The sequence below is a fragment of the Chinchilla lanigera genome, unplaced genomic scaffold (assembly GCF_000276665.1).
Source record: "Chinchilla lanigera isolate Chin_1 unplaced genomic scaffold, ChiLan1.0 scaffold00019, whole genome shotgun sequence".
Lineage (NCBI taxonomy): Eukaryota > Metazoa > Chordata > Mammalia > Rodentia > Chinchillidae > Chinchilla > Chinchilla lanigera.
The window spans coordinates 11,291,287-11,312,486 of NW_004955420.1; the positions used below are offsets into that span (position 1 = coordinate 11,291,287).

General features: G+C 42.1%; 1 long non-coding RNA gene across 1 annotated transcript; it reads right to left on the minus strand.

Moving 5' to 3' along the window:
• Window positions 1-20,100, minus strand: LOC102024466. The gene is made up of 3 exons (XR_260704.2): window positions 20,031-20,100; window positions 795-892; window positions 1-38 (listed from the first exon to the last, which is right to left on the minus strand). It is a non-coding gene; the product is annotated as an uncharacterized LOC102024466 (long non-coding RNA).
• Between the last annotated feature and the right edge of the window lie 1,100 nt (window positions 20,101-21,200).

Consider the following 21,200-nt stretch of genomic DNA (forward strand, 5'->3'; position numbering starts at 1 on the left):
ACCTTCTGTCTTTCCATCTTTACTCTGGTCAATCTCCACTAAAGTAAGAAAAAGATCAATTACTATTATTTTCCACAAATACTTATGACAAGGAAAAATGATTGATTTGGTTATAGAGAGGCTCTGTCCAATAGAACATTTTTTGATGGCTGAAAATATTCTCCATCTGCAGTGTCCCTTACACTCACCAGCCATGTGCAGTTAATGAGCACTTTAAATGTGGCTAGTTTGATTAAGGAGTTGAATTTTCAGTTATATTTTAATTTGAATTAAAAGAGCTATAACGGCTAATGGTTACCACACTGAACAGCACCGTTAGGACAGTTCTTTCAAGGGCACCTAGACTTCACTGTGCAGCTGTGCCAATGAGCACCTCTGTGACACTAAATCCCTTAGATCCTCAGGTTCTTCACATATGAAACAAAAAGTAGTACCTATCATGTACAAAATGTACAATATATGTAGAGTACCTGGTGCAGTGCAATGTATAACACTCTAGACTCTCTCCCTTAGTCTAAATTAGTATTACTTGGTGGAATAACACTTAGAAGGACCAGACACAAAGCAGAGAAAACCTTTTAACTCTTTTTCACTTCAAAACTAAAAACAAATTTCCTGCAATGTTCCCGTTTGTCCCACAGTAACTTTTAGAATTGAATGAAAATGTGATTTGATTTGGTTTGGTTTGGTTTGGTTTGGTTTGGTTTGGGTTGGTTTGGTTTGGTTTGGTTTGGTTTTGACAGATCTCTCTCTCTCAAACAGTATAAAACCCAGAGGATCTTCAGAATACTCACATGGCACTGCACGTGGGGTCCCTGGCAGGCTGTCGTCACTACGAGTCCATCTGTACACTCCCCTGGGTGTTCACCACAATCCAACCTCTTCTTACCTCCTTGTCAAAACACAGAGAGCCAATGTTCCAATAATTTTGCCAATTTACATCTATATCTCTACTGAAAAATAGCTAAGGGCTCCTAGGAGAACTTCCTTATTTTGCAAGTAACTCACAAATACATTTCTAAAAGGTAATGAAAGACACTTTTATGCATCATGGAAATAAAAGTGCAAGCTATTCTAATGTCTTCAAGGACATGGTCATAAGGGTCTGGGAAGCACAACCTCAGGACAAATCAGAGCAGGTGATCAAAATTCCAGGCTGACTGTGCAGAACCTAGGAGTACAAATTGAAGTCTTAGCACTCCTAAGCCTGGGGCTTGATTTCAGAAGGGCAGGCTGGAGTCCAAGACACTTTGTCAGCAGCCCCAGCCCTTTTCTGGGGTGAGCCACTGGTGAAAAAATCTCTTACAATCAAACCTTCTCCCTCATGCTTTAAGGATTTTAGCCAAGCAGGCTGTTTACCAGGTCCTGAGCATAAAGACTTCCTGGATATTCAACAGCCATATCCAAATACTGTACCAAAGCTGTAATCCAAAAATATGAAAGCCCATACATTCACTCAACTATTATAATCTGTATGCTAGATAAATTGGGGAAGGGAGAGCGTATCAATACCAAATTTTGATTTCACCCAATTTGGGCTAATATATATCTAAAGGGAAACAATGAAAGAAAAGAAAGATGTCCAAATTAGGTGAGAAAGCAGGGGCTTGGTAAAAGAAGACCCACAATGTTAGTAACTACATATAGGGTTTGAGTCCATTTACTTGACTTTTAACCCTCAGTGTCTGTAGCATGTGAGCAAAACTACTTTATTTTGAAGACTGTAAAGACTGATTAAGTAATGTATAGTGTTTAGCACAGTAACTACCATGGGGTTGATAGCCAACAAAGATTTTTTCTTTACTCCTTTTAAAATGACATTATCACTGCCGCAGTTAGTTTCCACAGTAAGCTCATCTATCAAAAATCTATCCTTTACCCAGATTCCAAAAAATGGGCTGAACACTATAGTAAGCCAGGAAGACAATGTCAGCAAACTTTGATTAGGAGTTGGGATTTAGAACTTCTAGACATCATATAAAGTTCAGGTGATAAGAGTTTTACTTTTCTCAGATCATGAATTAGAGGAATAAGATATCCATAATTTGGCCTTAGGCATCATTTGCCCAAATCAGGACAATTTCTTCTCCACTGGACTTTGAACTTGCTGTCACCAAAGACATCTACACTATGGGTTCTGACTACCGCAACCCTCTTCCAAAACCTTATTGAACCACAAATCAGAAACAAGACCCTTCTGAATAGCTTTGTCACCCTGATACCCAACGTAAGGGTGACATGCACTTCCTCTGTTTCCTTCTGCAGGCCTTGACTGCCTTCTCTCAGGCCAGCTTGATCATCATCTCACTCTCCACAGACCTCAGAGTCTACCTCCGTGTTTTAGAAAAAATTACAACAGAATGGAAAGAACTGAAAAAAATGATTCCAACTCTGCAATGTAGTCACTTTAAAGTTATTGAATCTAGCTCCCTAAGCCCTCTATGTTCTCCCTTTCATCCTAGCCATCCTGTTTCCAACAGGCCCCCAATGGGAACACGCTACCCCCTCACCCCTGGACATTTCCATTGAGCCTTCCCCTCGCTCAGTGGAGATTAATGTGAGTTTCTCAATTTAAGATGATAGTTTACAAAACTTCTTCCCGATCTTCAGCTATTTCACTGGTAAAGCGACCCAACCTGGGGCTGAGTGTGTAATTAGCACACCATCAGTACCTGTTAATTGATTGACAGTGTTAATATTATTCACGCTTTTCTTCCCACATACTTGTTCAGTGTTTTACCTGTTGTCTATTTGTCCACTGTGCCTTACCTCCATTGTTGTTTTCTCTTAAACTACAAGCTGCAAAGCATAGAAGCCATGTTACTTGGACTCAATGTGGATAATGGGCTGTAGAGAGATGCTTAACCAGGCTTCTCAGCTGATTGATTAATACGGCGATTGATGGATGGATGGAGGAGAGGGTGAATGCATCTCGGCATTCTTCATTCGCTATTACAACAGGCTAAGTTTACCAAAGGGGTCTCACTCTGCCTCTGCCCCCGGAACAAAGCGCCAGGGGTAGGTGAGTGAGGGGGTCAAGGCACAGCCGTCCCCACCACACACAATAGAGAACATCCTGCCGAGGATGCGGCTCTTCTTTGGCTAATTGCTGCAAAACAGCCTTAGAGGCAGAGTGGCTATTTTCTTTTCATCCTTGGACATTTTGGGGATAATTTTTACTAAGTTAAAAAAAAGAAAAAAAAAAAACAACAGCCCTACCAATTTTAAAACCCCATAACTGCTGACTTGGAGCTTCAGTACAACTCATTTCCTTGTCACTGCTAACTTATTTATTCATTTCCTGGGCCAACGAACATTCAATCTACAGATGGACTCTAATTCTTAAACCTAAAGGAGTGGGGAAAAAAAGACATAAACAAAATCTTTAAACTACCAGATTTAGTTTTAGAACACACACTAATTTCAAGTCCAAATTAACTGTGGGGTTCAAAAGCTAAAAAAATTTTTTTTTCTTTTGGCCAGATCCTTTTGACAAAATAGAGCAGCAGGCAGAAGTGGACACACAGAAACAAGTGGAAGTCTCAGGGTTTACGTGAATTCTGGGTAGAAATACAAGGCCTTGTCTTTGTGCTGGTTCCTTACTACTCCAGGGCAATAGCAACCTGCAGGAGGATGCGTTCTCTTAGGAGATATGCACCATGGGCATTTCCAGGGCACCAAATAAAAGTTCCTTACTCTCTGACACTCAAGAAAAAGTAAACTAAGATACAGTCAAATTTGTTTTTTAGTTGCTCATTTGTTTTGTTTTTTGTTTTTTGCTGGTACCAGGAATCAAACTCACGACCTCGCGCTTGCCAGGCAGGTGCTCTGCCGCTGAGCTAAATCCCCAGCCCCTTTAGTTGCTCATTTGTTTATTCAGAAAATATTTATTGAGTATTTACCACATGCCTGGGATGGTTCTAGACACGGCAGACACACAAGTGTGAAGATATACAAATTCTCGGTTCTCATGAAGCTTAGATTCTGTAGTGTGGCCCTTTCTTTACTAATAATTAATGAATTGGACAGAGTGCACCTTTGCTTCATTTATTTCTTCTCTTTGGCTCCTTTCCACTGTTCTGCGGGCTCTGGAGAGAATCGCAGAGCAAGATGGAGGGATCTAACTCAATCCTGAACCAAACCTCACAGTCCACCGTGTAGGAGACTAGCGAGGCTGGACTGCCACGGTAAAATGGTTCTGTTAGCACCATAGGCATCGCCCTTAACCCATTCGTGGCTGACAGAGAATTGTAGCTCTTGCTAGGGGCTGTCAGAATATGGCGTTGTAGAAGAATATTTCAAAACAAATTAAACTTATATTGTTCATATTAAAAAGCAGCTTATAAGATATGTGCAGTAGAATGCAATTTCAGTTCAATGAAAAAGTATCTATGTGAAAAACTAGATGCCTGACACATATAGCAACATGTCGGCCATGGATAGCCTGGGTTAGGACTGTGGGTTCTGGGCATACGTGAGCATGTATAACATAGGGGCACATGCGGTCCCATGTTTTTTAAATATTCTGCAAGGAAAGTGTACCACATTTTCTTTTTTTATTTTAAAGAGAATAAAAAATGACAAAATAACAACAGCATAGACAAAAACAAAGCAAAGCAAAAACAAAAAAGATACAGGGTTTCAAAACAGAATGATAGGAATTAACAGTGGTTGTTATATTACAAATTGTTATCTTCAACGAAGTTGTTCAGATTACCAGATGTGAGAATGCAAGATTGATCAAACCATTAAAGAGAATAAAAAATAATTTTAAAAAACCATTAGAAACGATACAGAGCTTCACTAGACAAGATGGTAGGAGTTCACCAATGGTTGCTATATTGCATACTGTTGTCTTCAAATGAGTTGTTCAGATAAATTTTTGAATCATGGGGAGAAAAACTGTATCTTTTCCCCTTAAAATAACAACACCAAGTATCACCACAATGGTAGGTAGACTCCAACGAAGGAGAAGCCAGACTCCCCGCTGGATGGCCTCCTTTTGTTAAGTTAGGAGGTAGCATTGTTTGGCCTCGTCCGCACTTGAAAGTAAAGTTCTGACATTTTTCATGTCACTTGGACTTATTAGCCAGCTACAAACTATTGGCCATAATTTTTAAAACCCAGCTATTACGTGCACTATGTGGGTAGTGTTTCATCACCTGTGAATACTTGGTATTTTCATAATAGCACTTATTCTCCTACATGACATAGTCTTTTAAAATGTCATTAAAAGAAGCTTATCACAGTGCTATCAAACGTAAGACCTTTCAGTCATATCTGTCCCTCTATCTACAGCCAGGCAAGATGGTAACATAACCTGAAATTATACATTATAAAGAGCATGCTAAAAGCAGAAACAACGACATGGTATAGTTCCTTTCATTTTAGTCTGTTTCTTGTACACTCCATCCCCCCTCCTTCCCCTTGGAGAAAGTACAAAGCCATTCTGTAGTGGAAGGAAAATAAATGATTGTGTAAACTCTTGGGCAGAATCGGCTTGTCACCAATTGGCAAATACAGTTAAAGGTTAATTATCTGCAAAGACTTCAGTCTTGTCACTTTTCAGTTTTCTAGTCAGCATTCAAGAAAAGGTACCAACTCTAATTAGTAAAATAATTTTTCAGGTCTTTATATAGCTGATTCTCTAAAACGCTCTTGGGAAAGCCTGGTTTTGTTCGTCGTTTTGTTTTAAAAGATAATATAATTCCCTCACTCTAATATAGGCACTAAGATAACTTGTACTCCACCCACCTTCTAATCAAGAATAATGTTTTCAAGGATTACTATTATTTTTTAAACAGAGCTCTAGGTGCCTGGAGTTTGTAATCTGCACTGAATGGCAAAAAAGAGAACTTAAACCTCCCAGATAAAAAAATTGTATGAGAGTTAGTGTGAGATTTGCTTCACCCATGTGAATTATCTTGAGATCATAAAAGAATCTACTGAGAAGATATGTATAGCTAATCTGTAGGCAAAACTGCAGACTTACGTGTAGCCGGTTAAAATTAACTACTGGTTCTATTTAGGAAAAAAGAAATCTCCTCCAGACAAAAGAGGGTTTGAGTACATCTCCTCACTTCTTTACCTTTGAGCTTTTGGGGGACAGAAATGCTAACTTTAATTAATGGAAGACCCACTAGACCCCTTTGGGTCCCAGGCCCGGGTCCCCTCCTGTGCCCCTCCCAGGAGTAACGAGCCAGGGAGCTTCATTACCGGCAGCTGAGGGGAAGGGTCACTGGGAATGGATTTGCAGGGCCCTCATTGAGAGATCGCTCCATGCTGAGCGAAGCTGGCCGTACTCTCGGACACCTGGTCATTAACATTGCTAATTAGCAGCCATTAATCAGGGCGCTCGCTTTTTTTTGTTGTTGTTGCATGTCACCGGCTCAGAGGAACCAAGTGAATAAGAAGATTGTTTCATTACCTCCACAAGAGGTGGAATGAAAGCAGTTCCCATCAGCTCAAGATGAGATGGATTAAGGGAAAGGTTAGACAACAGTTTGAGATGAGCCGGGGGTGGAGGGGAGGGTGGCCGGGCCTGCAGACCTGAGTGTCTGCTCAGGGAAAGGCAGTCACCTATAATTAATGAAATCTTCTGCAACCTAATTCTAATCACCGTGTGAGCAAATCCCCAGTGACCACATTTTTGTATTTTAAAAGCTTTAATTTTTTTTCGTGTCAGTGCAAGGAGTTATCTTGAAGTTATATTATTCTGTTTGATACTCAGTGGGCTATAAGTTGGATATTTTCTGTCTTCTCTCAATTCACTTTTTTTCCTTTCCAAAATATTATGAAATAAGACGTGAAGTAGTTATAACTAAAACTCTTAGGATATCTTCAGTATGTTACCCAAGTGAGTATATTCCAACCAGCAGCCAAAGGGTCATTTTTTTTAAAGAGTAATTTTACAGTTTTTAGAATGGGAGCACCCCATCCAGCTCTTTTGCTGTTTCTACTGAGTGGTTTGCAGTCCCTGGATGACTAGGAAGCCCAGATTGCCTAAGTATTTATTAGTGTTATGGCCTCATTTGGATATGCATAATAAATATACATTTGCACATGTAATCCATACCCCTGAACTTTCAAAATCATTTAACATGCCCTACATTCCAAAACAACAAAAGACTCAACCTGTTTTTTACGCACTTATCTGCTCTGTTTTCGCAGAACTATGAAGTTGTCGGGGGAAGGAAGCAAGTACATAAAACTAATCTGTGGAGTAGTTCAACTGGGTTGGAAATCCATAATATGATTTCTAGGACTTCATGGGAAAGTTGAATGCTGAAGGGGAAATTACACAAAGAACAGCTGAGAAAAAGTTGCATTCTGGCACAGAATCATGCAAATGGGGCACATTCTTCAGTTTTCTCATGACGGATTGCCTCTGAAACCACCGAGCCAGAGCAGCAGCAATGCTAATGAGGAGCTGCATCAATGGGCAGTGTCATCCCGGGGGCTTCCAAAGGGGACAGGGAGGAGTGAGGGGACCAGGAGCTGGAGGAGGAAGGAAGAAAGGAAGGAGGGCGGGAGGGAGGGAGAGAGAGAGAGAGGGAGAGGGAATTGAATTTTTAATTATTAAGGCTAGACCATTAAAAAACAAAAGCACCTCAGCAGGTAGGGGTGGAAGATGCAAAATGAATAGTAATATCATTTGCCATTTGAAAGAGGCTAAGAAGTAAAACAGGATGGGACAAAGAAAACTTTTTAAGTTGTCTGCCTGTTGAGCTAAAAAAAAAAAAAATGAAATTGAAATTAGGAACCAAAATACTTCTACCCAGAGAATAGCTGTGGCTTCTTAGGAAGGACTCCAGACTGTAGTGAAAAAGACCAGAGGAGGAGGGGTCATTAATGCCAGGAAGAAAGAAAAAGTAGCACTTTTTCACCCGAAACTTTTTTGTGGCTGCAGATTGCTCATTTCATATTTTTAAAACCTGTAAGCACATACATTTGGAGCTCATCTACAGGAAATGGGAGACGATTTGCCTGCCATCCCATTGTGTATGGGAAGGTTCTTTTTATATTTAAACGCATACACACAAAGGTTGGTTTATTAAAAAGAATATGTCCATTTTAATATGTTTATTAAAAAGAATATTTAGATGAATAAATGACTGTTTTCATAGAGATCTATAAGCAGGTTTCTCTATCCCAAGTTGGCCAGACCATGCATACCACCGGTTTCTATCACCACCATAATATGATTTCTAGGACTTCATGCAAAATTGTTAATTCACCTTTCATTTTCCTTTTTCTCTGAACTTCCAATGCAGTGTGCTTTGTGGGAAAATCACATCAATAGCTCCTTATTGAGTGCTTGTTATATTTAAGGCACTTAAAGGTATTTTCATAGTTGTAAAGAAACTTTTTAAAAATATGTACCACTTAAGTTTTAGACTTTTAAAGTGGCATTGAGTTTCCAAACATTAGGAATTAATTCCTTTTATCTTAACACTATAGTCAATTTGGTATTGATGTGAATCGTGTAGTTTTTGTCCAAATTGTCCCAACAAAACTGACTCAGCACTAGTTTAATCAAAGTATAGTTAAAGTGCATTATTAGTTTCCGTTCAGTATCTTATTTCACAAGCATCTGGTTTTAAAAAATGTAAACAGCCAAGCTTGCTTGCTAGTATTGTCCTTTTAACTTCTTTGGCTAGGTAAGGAAACAATTTAAGTAGAAAAGACCAGACTGTTGTACATTTAGATTCTTTAATTAATAGGGGCAGAGAAGAGGCTCTGCTGTAACACATCAATATAGGTGGGAACTGAGGCCCTTTTTATTGTTTTGCTCAATTTCAACCAATGGGAGTTGCAAGATTAAGAATTAAAACTGAAAAAAAAAAAAAAAAACCAGATTCCTAACTCACTCTATTGTGTATTACAGTTCATATGGTATAGTTTCCAAGACCACCCACAGCTCTGAGAGTGCCTAATGGAAGATTGTATCAGCTGCTGCACCTAATGACAACTAGATGAGTTAAGAATGAAGTGTTAGCATTTATAGTACTTGTGGGCATAAAGCAGATTACTCGCGTCATTTCAAAGATAGCCCTGGTGGCAAAATGCATTCATTCATGTAGCGCACTTTTAATTGGTAACATTATTTATTGAAGTGAGCTTAAAATTTAAATTTGGTAGATCAGAAATTAAAATCTCTTGTTTTAAAGGATCTTGGAACACGTATTTCAACAATATTAATTTTTATATTCATGCAGATTGAAAAGCATGTTTCTGCCCTCTCACGATGTCATTTAACAGCATCATTATGGCCAACGTTATTAACTGTAGCTCACTATTATCCATCCCATCGAGCCCAGGGTGACTCAGAACACTTTCCCTCTTGAAAATCTCTAATGGACAGAGGGCACTTTTGAACCACAAGACATTTGCAGAGAGGGCTAAACCAGTGCTTCTGCTTGCTCTCCTCCTTCTCTTCCAAGAAAGGGCACTTTTTTAAAAGTTTCCTCTCTTTTTTTATTGAATCTCTATGATTGATTCTACAATATGATCGTGTTTGTTTTAATGTCTTAAAAAGGTTTTAAATTACTAACTACTGTTTCAATTTTGCTTGCTTGGGTTTAAATCTTAGAGTAAAACTGGTACAGGAAGATGCACCATATGAATGCCCCTGGGGATAACACGGTTTCCTCTTAATCACAGAGACTGTGCTCCAGGACTCCTGGTAGACAGTTAAAATTTTGGAGAGCACCCACCTCTATGTACAATGTTTCCCCCTATACCCGTCTACCTACGATAAGGTTAATTTATAAATTAGGTACAACAAGGGATTAGCAAGAATAGCTAATTATGAAATAGGAAAGATATAATAACATGGTTATATAAAATTTATCTAGAATTTATGAATTATTTATTCCTAGAATTTTGCACTGCATGTTTTCATACTTCAGCTGACCATGGATAACTGCAACCATGGAAAATGAAACCATAGTTACAGGAGGAGGGACCCCTGAGATGCTAACAAGCAAAACAAGGAGAGATGGGCTGGCACTCAATAAACTCGCCTTGTCAGAGGGACTCTGGTCTTAAGCCCTGATGCAGACCCACTGGGTGGCACTGGACAAGTTAGTCCCTTAGCTGCTTTGGTCCTTGTCTTCCTTCTGTGTAAAACGAGGGTGTGAGATTAGGCATTTGACCTGTAAACTCTTTTCATTACTAGCATGTTGCAATAATTCTGATGACACATCTGATTTCTCCACAGAGACAGGCAGCTAATAAAGAATAGCATAGATCAACTCTGTAAATCTTCTCCAATATAAGGGTTATGACAGTGAGTGGCCTCCAAATGTGAAATACAAAAGGAAAAGCTGATGTACTCTCGGCAGATTGGATCCCTCCAAAATTTCAGTATCGATCCCTAGAAAAGACATGTTCTGCTTGTATTTCCTTTTGTTTTTGCAAGTTCAGTAAAGTGTAATTTGTTTGTTTGAGTGCATTTTATTTTTAATTTAAGTTAATTTATTAGCGCACTTTAGATATAAATAATGATCGCATTCATCATAGGGCATTGGCACCTGCACATACCTTGATTCTTCTGTTTACCCATTCCCCTCCCTTCCCTTCAGCCCCTCTTCCTCTCCTTATTTACAAAAGTTTTGTTTCCATTTTTCCTTCTATTCTTTTTTCTTTTCTCTTCCTTCTTTCCCCCCTTCCCCCATTCCCTTCTCATTTGAATGTTTTTCTTGGTTTTTCCCAATACCTAGTATACAGTTTGGTCTTTATTTACCCTTTCAGTTTCTCACACCAGAGAAACAATACAATAGTTACATGTGTGTCCGATTTATTTCACTTAAGGGTATGGTCTGAAGGTGCATCCACTTACCTAGAAATGCCTCAAGTTTATCCTTCTTTATGGCACAGTAGTATTCCTTTGTACTAAATTTAATTTGAAATGAACAGTCATGACTTTTTACTCAACAAGACTTTTCTTGGAGCATAATTCTAAGAGAAAGATGCAGAAAGAAACCAAAAAGTTTGATTTGTTAGTTTCTTTCATTTAAAAATGTAAATGTGTGTGCCATTAACCACTAGACTCAGTGTCCTAGACATTCTACCTCCTTCACTGTGGCAGCTGGATTTCAGTCTCAGGCTCTGGAATCAACCCTGGGCTGAAGTCCTTTCTCTATCATGCAGTTATCCCCCTCTCCAAGCCCCAGCACTCTCATTTGTAAAATACAGATCATCATCAGTATCAGCATCACGGCACTTCCCAGAGTTTGAGGGCGGATTAATGAGGTAATACATGTCAAGTACTCAGCACGGTACTTGGCCCAGCGAAGGCATCTCATTAGTGTATGTCTTCTTAAAACTATCATTACCAGGTGGCGGGAATTGATGTTCCCCTTAAGAGTAAAGGCTGATCGTCAAGGTTAGGATAGAAGCACAAATAGTATTGAACATACTACACAGAAAAGCGACTACACACACTCAACCAAACGTTGTCCAAATAATTTCTCTAAATGGTGTCTTTGATCAAAAATAAAAATGCTTCCATACCTCCTAGCCACTCCTTTGCCCGCACCCTCAGGTCACCGTCACAGTGTGCAGCCTTTATTGAGAGTCCTCTCAGGGGCACCGTGACCTCTTGCACTCTCAGTGTCCCCAGACGACCACCTGTCCTAGTTAGTCACCTTCACCCACCCACACGCTCCCTCAGACCCAGTCACACTTCACCCTCCCCTCTGCGCCATTGTGTCTACGTCCGCCCTAGGGCCATCTTTCTTCTCAGACTTCAGTGTGGCTCTTTAAGCTTCTGTTTTGCTCAGTACCAAGTCTGAACTCTTTCATGCGGCCTTCAAACTCCATCTTCACATCATCAGCCTCAACCTCTGCCTCTGTCCTCTGCCTAATGCCCAACCTCTGGTCACACTGAGCCATGTACAGCTCTCCACGTCCCATCCCACTCCACCTCCAGGTCTTCCAGGCTTCTCATTTTTCTGGAATACTCTCTCTCTCCGTGAACTTCCACCGCAGGCCTCCCCGAACTAATTCGTATTTGGTTTTATTTATTTTGTTTTGTTTTGTTTTGTTTTTCTCCAGTACTGGGAACCAAACTCACGACCTTGCGCATGCCAGGCAGGCACTTTTGCCGCTGAGCTAAATCCCCAGCCCCTCATACTTGGTTTTAAATTCTCAACTTCTATGGAAGCCTCTGGGAACTGATCGTGTCTTCTACGAAGTTCTAGGCTTTACCCTTACTGGAGTTTTTATCAAACGTCATTGCACACGTGCCTGCTCTTTTAGCCCCTGCACAGAGCCTTTCACATATCAATTCCTCAACAAGTATTTGTTAAATAGACTTCTCTTACGTTATTAGAGTACTTAGCGCAATGATCACATCATCTTCTGTGGCCGACATGAAACAGACCCATTGGTCGTAAAGGTCATTTTTAATAAACTCCACCAACTTTAGAGATGGCCGATGAACAAGCCAACCACAGAACAGGCAGAGACCTGGCGAACCACGTAACACTCACCATCCTGCGGCACTGCCCTGGAAATAAAATCACGGAGGTTGCAAGGAGACCGCTTGTGAATGCTCCTATGTAAATTTCCATTGAGGGAGCATTTGTGAGCTGCTTTATGCATCTTCAGGGCTGTCATCCCTATCCTGAAGGCTAAAAAACATGGCAGGGAGAGTGTTATGGGGACATTAAGGCCATACAACCAATGGGAATAGCTGGAAAGAGTTAACTAGTGAAGTTTTATTAGCTGTGGGCAAGAATTTTGAACAAAAATCTTTTAAAATGTTTTGTTTGTTACTAAGAAAATGTGTGAGATTCCTTGATCTCGGCACTGTGGGTGTGAGGGTGTGGGACTGGGTGTGTGGAGGTGAGCCGGGACGTTTTCCCCACTGTGCTTTCTGACTCACGGTGTTTAGTGGAGAAGAGAGATGATACAGACATAGACACAGAGATGAGGATGCCTCTGCTCTGATTTTACCCACTGTTTTACCCAGCCAAAACCTGCTGCGTGTCACATCCCAGCCTATGAAGACCTCAAACACCTCAGCTCTGCTCGCAGTATTCTCCAGAATACACATTTCACGTTTTTTTTTATCTTATTCAACTTTCTCCAATTTTTTTTTTTTTTAAATCTCCTTTGGTTCATAGTTTTGATTCCTGTTATTGCCATTTGGGTGTTGGAACTTCGTTTCCTTAAATTTCCCCTTGATGTATTGTTAGAACGTTGGTTCCCTACGCTCAAGGTTTGACTGATTCCACTACTGGACAGTGGCAGATACCAAGCGTCCAACCCTAAAGGCCAGTCGTGTTTGTCTCTCTCTGACCAGAAATACACATTCTGTGTACATCAGGAGGCAATTTAAAAAGCAGCCACTCCAAAATCAAATATCCGTGGTGGACCTCGGACCACCCGAGTGACGCGCAGCGCGACGCTAGTGCTTCCCAAAGGGCAGGGCAGAGCCCACGTGTGCACATGGCACAAGGTGGGGGGGTGGCACGCGGAGGACACTGCATGGCAGTGCTTACCGTGATCCAGGTGAGTGGGAAGCTACCCTCTCTTCAATCCTGTGATTATGGTGAGATCGACACCTCTGTGCTCATCTCAAACGCCTTTCCAATGCTAACCTCTCTGATCAGAAATTTAATAGCAACATTTTCCTATTTTCTTTTTAGAATTACTTCCTTTTCAAGGAAAGTCACATTTGTTTACTACTTATAGCAGGGATGTTTTGGTAGTCTTAGTTTTTTTGCAAATAAACTGTACTTAAAATCTACATAAAAAATAACCTATCGAAACAATTGCATAGGCGCAGGTCGTCTGTGACTCTGATAAAAACTATGCCAGCGGTCATGAACAGCTGGATTTTGGTAAACAATAAGAAGTAAACGGAAGTTACAGAAAATCACAAGCTAAACATAGCTATACAGTAATAGTTTAGATATTTTTTGGCTTTCAAAATACGAGGTTTTCTTTATGTCAGCAATAAAATATTTCAGCATTCTTAACGCATTCTTTAAAAAAAAAAAAAAAAAACTAGAATATCCCCCGAATAATTTTCAACCACTCTTCCTCAAAACTGTAAAGTGATTGTTTCATAGACTACAACACTCCTGAGTAAACCAAAACCAATTTAAAAAAAAAAAAGATTCTTTTGCCCCACAGTTACCGAAGAAACACACGGAGCCCTGAGAAAGCAAGCTGGTGCGCCGGAGCGTAAGCTTCAGGGCCAGCACCTTATCACCAGACCCTTTCTCAAGAAGAGGAAGAGGCCCACGGGACAATAAAAGGGCCTATAGAGCCGCATAAAAGTTCCACATGTGCCACCCCTGAGTGGCCTTCAAGGGGTAGGGGCTGAAGGGGGCAAGGGACAGGGCTCAGAGCGAGACAAAAAAAAAAAAAAGAATCCTTCTTCTGGAGGGACAGCCCCTCTGACACAAAAACCCAATTCACACGAGGGTCCCCGGTTCAGAGGATCTCGTTACCACTGCAAAACAACAACAACCCAAATAATCGTAGTAATAATAATAATAATAATACTAAGTTGAGCCCTAGCGGTTGGGCTGTCTGCAATTACAGTGTGAATTGCACGAGAGGATTACATGAAGTGCTCTTGGCTTGGAGGGGCAAGTCAGTCGCTTCAGCTTGCAAGTCGCAAGCAGCTGCTTGGGGGCCGTGCACCTGCCGGTTCCAAGGCTGTTTTCACCTCGAGAGGAAAACAGGCCTCTTCTCTTTCCCTTTCACAAGCTCCAATCCGAAAAGCTCCGCGGGGGCGGGGGCGGGGGCGGGGGCGGGAGGAGCATGCGGGGGTGGGGAAGGAAACGCGAAGGAGAGAAACGCAGAGAAAAAAATTTAAAATGTTTTAAAAGTTGGCCCATCGCTAGCCAAAGAGGTTCCCCGAGTTAGGAAGAAACCCGTAAGGCTAGGGAGGGTGGGAGTGGAGGAGAGCGACGAGTGGGAGGGAATGACTTCATTTTAATGCAGCAACAGACAGAGTGCGATCTGATATTGGCAAAGTTTCAACGAAAATGGGGGGCGAGGGGGCGGGAGGAGAAGAAAGGGCTCTTTTACTGTTTCGTGCTTCTAAGTCTTGCCGAGGAGGGGCATAAGCTGCACTCGACATTCTGGGAATAGCAATGAGGCGCGCACAACAATCAAAACACACCAAATCTGTTTGATGATTCAAACCCATCATGCATCTGCACCCACAAAATAGGACTTCAATTAAATAACCTTGCAGATTTGAACAGGAAAAGAAGGGAGAGCATGAGGATTTTTAATTAGGAACTCCCAATACAAGCAGTTTTGGAAAAAAAAAAAATTAGGTGTTTGCGCTATACTTTCTTCTCAAGTGAGTTGCCAGCGGGTGCTGTTTGAGAGCGCGGGCAGTTTCTCCCTAACGTTTGCTTGGAATTATGTTTTTATTCTTACTGAGAAGACTCCAGGAAGTTGCTTCCACCAGGCCTTTACTAAGGAGGTGAGAAGAGCTAAGAGGAGGCTTTTTTATCTGCACTGGCACACAGACACAGACCTTCCCCAGTATTAGAGTAAAATTCTGTATGGTTTCAGAAAACAAAACAAAACGCTCCCGTGCCCGTGCGCGCACACATACATACACACATACACACACTACAGAAAAAGAGAATAAAAGCTTCATGTCTCAAATCAGGTCATATAAAAGCCACAGTTTCTGTTCCCAAGGATCTTTCCTTCAGCGGTTTCTATTTCTGAGATGGGGATACATTATTTCACGACTTCCATATTATGTGGGCTTTGAGCACAGGCTCCAGCGTATACGCTTGCACCCACCCCGGAGAATAACACACAGTCCACTGTGAATGATGTGCTTGAGTGCCCCAGAAAAGACCTTTTTTGTCGTTGTTGTCAGAGAGATCCAGATTCACCTATTTTCAGACTGACCTCCCAATAAGCTAGGCCTGGTCTCTGCTTGCTTTGAAAAAAATCAAAAGGACATAATTCATATTGAAAAGCGGGAAAGTGTTTGTAAGGCTTTCTCCTTGGACTCTTAGAAACACTTCCTTTTTTACTGAAAATGTAGCCTACTTAGCAAGCTCAACAGAAATTTGGAGGCATGAGAACAAGTTTGAAAGTCTCTAGATTCACCCCGCTGCCCCTCCCCGCCCCCCACCCAAGGCTCCAAATGTTAACAGTTGTCTGAAAAAATACAAATAAAATCTACTTGAAATGCGAGAATTGTTCTCAACCTGAAACTCTGGAATCAACACAAGGACTAGTTAGCAAAACAATAAGTCAAATTTATAAGACAGGAAAATTCACTAAATCACTAAAAATATAAATGAATCACAGAAAGAGAGGCAAGAGTTCCAGAGCTGGAGCGGGAAGGAAGCGAAGATGCCTCACCCCATTCCTACGTTCAAGCAATTATTTGACAACTGGAGAGGTTCAACCGCAGTGGGGGCTACACTTTTTAGAAAGCACATAAATTTGGGTCAAATAAAGAGTTCAGAGAATCCCTGCTACAGACTTTAGATCTAGCCAAGAGTCCCGGGGAAAATATGCCCCTTTTAAAAGCTTGCGAGCCTTTGGAAATAAAAGATGGCCAATTTTGTAATCACGGAGGTGGAATCACCCTACTCCTGGTAACTCAGGAAGTAGAAAAGTGAAGAGGCTGCGTCTCTCCTCCAGTTCACCTGTGTGAATGGGAAGCTTTTCTCCCACCGCAGCATGAGGCCAGCTACCAGGCCAGTTCTCCCCTCATCGGACCCCGCGACCCAATCCTAAGTCAGCATGGCCTTGAGGGAATCATTTGTTCTCGCTGGGTGTCAGGGTACGCCACAAGGAAACCAAGCACTCGAGTCCTCACTAAAAAGACGGCAAACCGTGGTGCTTCCTTACCTCCCACCAAGCCAGACAGAATCTGTCCTTCAAACTTCCGTTTTCCATCAAGAAGACTTTGCAGACCTTTCTACATGCATCTTTCCCCTCTTCAAATTGGTACCATATAAAGTCTAGCAGCCATCTGGCGTAAATTATGTGTTGTGACATCTCATATTTTTATTAAACTGTTAAAGCAGCATTTCCACAAGTATGATATTGTTTGGTGTTCCTCAGCATAACTCTGCCGTTGGAATCTAATCCAGCTGGATTGCACCAAGTTGAACAAATTGTACGGCAAACTATCTCAGAGTAATTTATTAAGAAGCTCCTTCATTGTGACACTCCAGTGCTACAGATAGCACTCGGTCTTCCCAAGTCTATTTTTAAGAAGAAGGGGAAAATGTTTATCAGCAAAAAGCTTTGAATCTGTGTCACAGAGTTTCACTTAAGAATGAAGATTCAAAAGTTTACTTATTCAGTTGATCATGAATACCCCAACTAGTTACAGAGAACCTGCTCTGCTTGGGGCGCAGCTATGCTGGACATGGAGCTATCAGATCGGTGATTTCCGGGACCCTAGTCCAATGAGGCAGACATAATAATGGCTCATCACAATATGGCGTGGTATTGCATCTGGTGAGAACGATGTGCATCAGATAAGCGAATGCTGAAGGGGAAGTGCCCACCTGAGCCAAGGAGAATGAGGAGGAAGTTAGGGAAAGTTTCCTCCATGCAGTGACATAGGTAAGGATGAGACAGCACTGTCAAATTCCTGACACATGTATAACAAGTCACAGTTTATAAGGTTTTCTCATATTATTACAATCCTAACTTTCTGTATCTCCTTGAACACATGAGATATATTAGGTGTTTGAATATATTTATGACTTTGGCTATTATATTACATTTTATCAGGGTATACTGGTTATATAGATTGATAGGTTTCATTTGGATGGATTTATACAAATACATACCACACATTTGATTTGTGTTTTAATTTGCCTACAAGGGTTCAATTCCTTTGGAACCTTATATTTTTTTTTTTTCTTTTTTCTATCTGTGAAATGCTCCATCCCAACTTCAATATCCAACTGCAGGTCACTGTGAAAGACTGTTTAAATTTGGACCTTCCATATTGGGGGAAAAGCCATGCAGCAATATCTATCTCAGGAAAACAACGGGGTCGTATGTTTTTCAAAATAGTGAGATTTAAACATTGGAAGCCTTGTAAGAAGAATGCAAATCACGTGAAGGAACTTTCTGTTTGTGGTGAAGGTTGACCTTGGAATTCCTCAGCGGAGACCGAAGGAGAGACCCTGGGCCCTGGGACAGGGGTGGTGTGACAAGGACAAGGCAGCTTTGTTTGCTGGAAACCCTGAGAGACACTGCGCTGGAGATGGGACCGTGGCTCACCTCGCTAATTCATGGGTATTGCTAACCTTTCCACCCACACGGCAACATCATTTCCAGTATGCGTTTCCACCACCGGTCATCCAAATCCATTTGATAATAACCTGTCTTTTTTTGACTGGCACTGTGTGCTATTTACACCATTTTCAGTTCTCATGATGAGTCATCTACAAGGGACACACCTCTGACTGCTCCTTTCAAATGGAAATGTAAGATCATCTACCTTCCTGGAGTAGCACGGTGGATTCATGACACAGCCTACATTCTTCCTTCTATAAGAGTAATCTATGAGCAAGAATCTAAGGTAGTCTTTGCCTGCTCTGACCCAGCTGTGTAGGGACATCTTTGTTGGGTTTTTATATCAGATACAGGAAGCTTAGCAGGAAGAGGAGGCAGCAGGTATGTGTGGCAACATGACAATAGCTTCAATACCTGTGTGACTTGCCTGTGTGACTTTCCATTCATTCTGCAGGGAAGACGGCACTAGGCTGGATGTGAACCAGCCCACGTGCTGGTCTAGCCCTACCTCATACTATGTGACTTTCCTGCTCTAAAACTTCCTTTTTTGTCATCAAATGAAATAATGATGCCCAGCCAGTGTCTTCCCAGGAAAGCAGAGGAAGCTCAGCTGGGTCAGAGAGGCGAGCAGAGCATGACAAGCCTAAAGCTCCCACTGTGTGTACCACTGGGGCTAGGGCTTGAGCTTGACCCATGGGAGTCAGAATTCGGGGGCTGCATCATGCCAGCTACACGACCCTGGGAAGTTTCACTCGCCAAGCTTCCTGGCCTTCATCATAAAATGGCTAGTGCACACCCTCAAAGGGTTGTGAGGATTTAATGAGATCATAAATGTAGCACCTGGCCGTGTCGGGGCTAAGCTTTCTCAGTGAGCCCTAGCTCCCATCATTCATGCAGACCTGAATGATGGGATGGACCTGGCCATCCTGTGGGATGGACCTGGCCATCCTGTGCAGGAGAACGACACCCATCAGCATGCCTGGTGACCTCCTGGGAGACAAAGTCCACATGCTGCTTCCTCCCAGGAGGCCCCTCTCAGTCCTGGGTCCTGCCCCACTCGCTCAACTCTGTCTCACGACACCTCTGTTTCAATACTGCATTGTGCTTGCTAGGCACCGTTCTGTACTGTATTTTCTTACATGTGACCTTTACTAGATTAGAAGAAACTTGGTGGTGCCTGTTATCACAGCACTCTGGGAGGATGAGGCAGGAGGATCCCAAGTTCAAGCTGAGCCTGGGCAATTTAGCAACTTTGAAGAAAGACTCTGTTTCAAAAAATACCAGGTAGAGATATAGAGATGGAGATGGAGATGGTGGGGGGAAAGAGAGAGAGATTTAAAAGGTTGAGGATGTAGGTCAATACAAAGGCTCTGGGTTCAATCTCAAGTACTAAAAAGAAAGAAAAAGCAGCCCTGGGTTCAATCTCCAGTGTAAAATGGAAAGGAAAGCAAGGAGAGAAGGAAAGAAAGGAGAGAAGAAGAAAGAGAGGGAGGGAGGGAAACTTGAGGCCAGGATTCTGTCCTATCATTTCACAACTGCTGGTCCCAAGATAGGGCCCACTTCATGGTACACACTTAATAAGTGTTTATGGAATGGGGTCTGTAAGTGCGTAACGTTCTGCTGTACAGAAGTGACGGAGTGACGGAGACACACATACAGAGATGACATGACACAGGGACATGCGCAGCACCCTCAGGGGCTGGGCTAACCCTAACCTCAGGGCCTAGACATTCCCAGCTCCCCCGGTCATATGCACTTACAGAGACCTGGTGCCTCGGCTCCGCAGATGAAGCAGACATCCCCCAGTTCTTTCACTGGTTCTGGAAGGCCTAGAAAAATGAAGCAAAACAGTGCTGGGAATAAATTTTTAAAACTCACTTAACTCCATTCTTTCTCCAGATTTTGTGCCCCTAAAATAATATCACAAAATCCTGAACTCCAAACTGAAGAGAGCAAACATAAACTGTCTTAGAATCAGGGAGATGGCAGCGGCAGCTTGTACCGGAAGTGGAAATCCTCCTATCCAACGTGATTTCCAGATGGAAGCGTAGAACCCTGCCCTCTCAATACCTGTTTCCCAAAAATCTTTCTGTCCCTTGCCAGTAGGATAAAATTCCTGCCGCTGTGTGTCTGCATGTGTGTGTGTGTGTGTGTGTGTGTGCTCGTTAGTACATTAGCATCATCCACGGGAATGTGCCACTAAGTCATAAAAATCTATTATTAACTGAATAATTTATCAGATCAGGTTTTCAGTCCCACAGGAGACAGCTTGGTCTGAAATTAGAAAGGACAAATGGACTTTCACTGTGGGCGTTAGCCTGCTGTGGGATTGGAGCCCGGTGTAGCCTGGAGGAGGTGGACCAGGCAGGGGAGACAGAACTGGAGCCCGGGCAGCTGGGGCACGCGTAATGATGGAAATCGGTGTCAAGATGCAGTCCTGTTGTCCCTTGGGTCTCCTCGTTATGGTTGTGGTTGTACTTGCGATCATTCATGTCATCGTTGTTTTCAAATAAGGCTTGTTGAATACTAAGCACATGCTAGCACTGGGATGGGCCTTGGTACACAGCAGTGTGAGTGTCCCTCTCCTATGAAATCGATCCTAACCCTACTTAGACCACACAAATTTAACAGAAAGCGACCGTCTCAATTCTTTCTCTCAGCTCCCAACTTTCGTTGATGCGTTTGGGAAAGAGTACAAGACCCACTTGTGCCAATCTACAGCCTACACCGTGATTTTCTAACTGGACCTCAGAGGGGATGGCTCCCTCCCTTGTGGTGAAGATGGAGGATGTAAACCTGAAAGCAGCAGAAGGCCATGTTTCAATCAAAATAGAAAATAGGCTCAGAAAATAAAGCTGGGGATCTGGGCAAGCGGCAGAGAAGAGAGACGCAGCGTGTTCAGCAGCCTGTTTCCCAGAGTTCTGTACCAT